This window comes from Schistocerca americana, chromosome X, assembly GCF_021461395.2.
Source record: "Schistocerca americana isolate TAMUIC-IGC-003095 chromosome X, iqSchAmer2.1, whole genome shotgun sequence".
Classification (NCBI taxonomy): Eukaryota; Metazoa; Arthropoda; class Insecta; order Orthoptera; family Acrididae; genus Schistocerca; species Schistocerca americana.
In genome coordinates, this window is record NC_060130.1 from 608,564,217 (window position 1) to 608,567,756 (window position 3,540).

Consider the following 3,540-nt stretch of genomic DNA (forward strand, 5'->3'; position numbering starts at 1 on the left):
GTTTAATCATTTTTCATTACTATGTACAAACCAATATTCGTTTTGCAATATTTTCTATGTAATATCAGTTGAACAGAATTTCGTGATCTGCGATAGTAGAGAACCCTGCTCTCAGTAACGTTGAAACGCAGATATGCTTTTGCGCGTGCTATTTGAATGTTTGTCGCACATTCGTTACATAATCTCACACGGACATTTTTGAATCTCTATTCGCAGAGACGCTTTTGCGCGTGCTATTTGAATGTTTGTCGCACATTCGTTACATAATCTCACACGGACATTTTTAAATCTCTATTCTCCTGTTGTCCGTACGATGAAGAACTTGTATAAACACTTGAATCTTATGATAATAAACCAAACAAATTAGTGAGCTTGTTACATCTTAACATAGGGTTCACATTTGTAAATCCTAGGAGGATTAAGTAAACTAGAACATTTTATTATTCACGGTAACCAGAGTAGGCAAGACTTTTTGTAACGTGTAATGTATGCGTGTCTGTTAACGCAGCAACAAACTGAGACGTTGATCGCTCATTTTCTTTTGGCATATTTTCGGGATAATTCAAATATAAATTACAACTGAATTACCACGCCTTAATACTAGACGTCGTCAAATAGTATAAGCAAATAATTAAAATTCTTTAGGTACATTAAACAGTATTGTATTGCAAATGCCGTACGTAATGAAATCAGAGCCGACACTTAGCAACGGAAATCATATAAACTGTAAGAAATAAAAATATTTTAATTTAATTTATCTACAGCTAACACAACTAATTTACTGTTACAATGGAAGGAAATTTAGCTAGAACAAAAGGATAGCCTTATCTCTAAGTGGAGAAAGTACCCACCTAAAAGGTAATTATAAAACGCTTGATCGCGGAGCGTCATAAAAAAGAACCGAGGTTAAAAATATCACTTCTCATGATCAAATGAAAAATCTACGAACAACACTTAATTCGCACGTGGATGTTGGGGGACAGTGCTTTCTTCCTTTAGCCATGTAACTGTAGGCTCCCGAAAAGTATCTAGCTAGTGAAGAACAATTACACCGTAACTTACAAGGACTGAATATTTTTAAACTTTTCATTCATTAATTCTCAAAGAATTCATTATTAACTTATGACCAATATTACAATTTAGCTCCCAATCAAAACCGAGCGACGTGGCGCAGTGGTTAGATACTGGACTCGCATTCGGGAGGACGACGGCTCAATACAGCGTCCGCCCATCCTGATTTAGTTTTTCCGTGATTTCCCTAAATCGTTCCAGGCAAATGCCGGGACGGTTCCTATCAAAGGGCACGGCCGTCTTCCTTCCCCGTCCTTCCCTAATCCGATGAGACCGATGACCTAGCTGTCTGGTCTCCTTCACCAAAACAACCAACCAACCCAATCACAGATAAACTAAAGATGTAGGAATGCAGGATCGCAGTGCATAATACATAATGTGAGACCTGTTTTTGACACGTTGAGTGCACTCAAATAACTATTTGACAGCCAATAATAGTAAACTTCTGGAGAGACTCTTGTGTTAAGATGAAGATTTCTTCTATATAATTATAGATAATTTGCAACATTACTTTCCTGAATACAACCATTACTTAAATTTGCTCTTTACTGACGTCATTTTGAATGAATTTCATCCATAGAGGATGCTGTTCAACTTCGTGCCTGTTCCTTTATAGGGTGTAGAAGAATTTCCGCTACCAGTCAGAATAAAAGGTTATTTATTTGTCAAACGACCGGTATCGGGCTTGTGTCCTTCCTCATCTATTTATACATTCATGTACATGTTTATATTGCTGGAGATCTATACCCCATGGAGTCATATTGTCCGCTTGGGTTGCACAGTTTGTACAGCGGTCACAGACTGCTTATGAAGTAGATAAAACTACAGTAATCATAGAAAGTATAATTTTATCTGATGCTTAGCCACGAAACAATAGTTTTATACTGTTTAAGAGAATTTTTTCGCGTTTGTGAGATCTGTATTCTGCCGCATATTACATTATAATCATTATGAACTGCGCTGACATTTACGGCTTATACACGTGTATGCCTAATTATATATTTCAGAATTTGTAAAATACTTTCCATAATTAATCTAAATGTGGTACCACAGTAATCATGCGAGGTATAATTTTTTCCACTTATTACAATGATGTACGTCTTTAAAGCTATTCATAAATTCTAAACAAGAGTTCTATGTCTGTTGCTTGCCAGTATACAGGTTGTAAATTTTAAGTTCACAAACCAGAATAACTCGAAAAATAAGCTCCACACAAAAAAATGTGTAGAATACAAAGTTGATTATTTTCGAGGGTGACAACTGCTGGTGCTAAGATTAGCCCGCCACCCCAGCCCCCTGGGGGTGGGGCGGGAGGCAACTTTAAAATTTCAAATGGGAACCCCCATTTTTTATTGCAGAATCAGATTCTACATAAAAACTACATACATTTTGTCATAAACATTTGTTTTGATTCTTGGTAGTTGGAGCTGTAATTCAAGAAAATCCATGCTCTCATTTTTGCGTGGAAAACGCTTACGGATAAATAAAAGATACTTATTTACTTCGTAAATTTCAATTCGCTAAAACTAAAGCTCTCCCTCTCTCCCCATAGGGTGGGGTTCGAGAGAGAGGAATTAAAGTTTTACAAATGTTGACCCAAATTTAATTTTTTCCGCAGATTCGGATAAGTTTTGTTTGTTTCGTGGTCATGAGGGACACACAACTTTTAATTATCTAAGAAATCATCTGACTAGCTAACTAATTAGCCAAACGTCCTACTTACTAGCGAGTGAACTCATTAACTCGCCAGATGTTCTTATGGGGTTATCTAAAAGATATCGTTTATCAGGAAACGCCTACCACTTGCGAAAACATGGTGCAAAGAACAAGAGATGCTTGCGCTGTAATTACACCAGACATGTTGTCAAGCTGTGTGCAGGGATTTACAGCACGAGTCAATAAAGGCATCGAAGTTGGAGTTCATCACTTTAAACACTTGATTTCATAAAACGGTGAGATGCACGGGATTTACGGGCAACAAGCAGGCCCGAAGTGAGAGGCGAGGGGACTCAATAAATCGAAACCAATCGTTCCTTTTCAGGAGCATCAAATCTTAAACAGGAACACGTTCATCTTTAGTTAGCCAGTGGGTTAGTCTTTTCCTCAGTTAGTCTTTTACTTCGTTTACTCTGTGAGTTCATGAGTTCTCTTGTTAGTAAGTAGTATGTTTGGTTAGTTAGTTAGCTAGTCAGATGATGTGTTTGATAATTAAAAGTTGTGTGGCCTGATGACCACGAAACAAACAAAACTTATCCGAATCTGCGGAAAAAATTAAAGTTGGGTCAACGTTTGTAAAACTCTAATTCCTCTCTCTCAAACCCCACCATATGTGGAGAGAGGGAGAGTTTTAGTGTTAGTGAATCAAAATTTACGAAGTAAATAAGTATTTTTTATTTATCCGTAACCGTTTTCCACGCAAAAATGAGAACATGGATTTTCTTGAATTACAGCGCCAACTACCGAGAATCA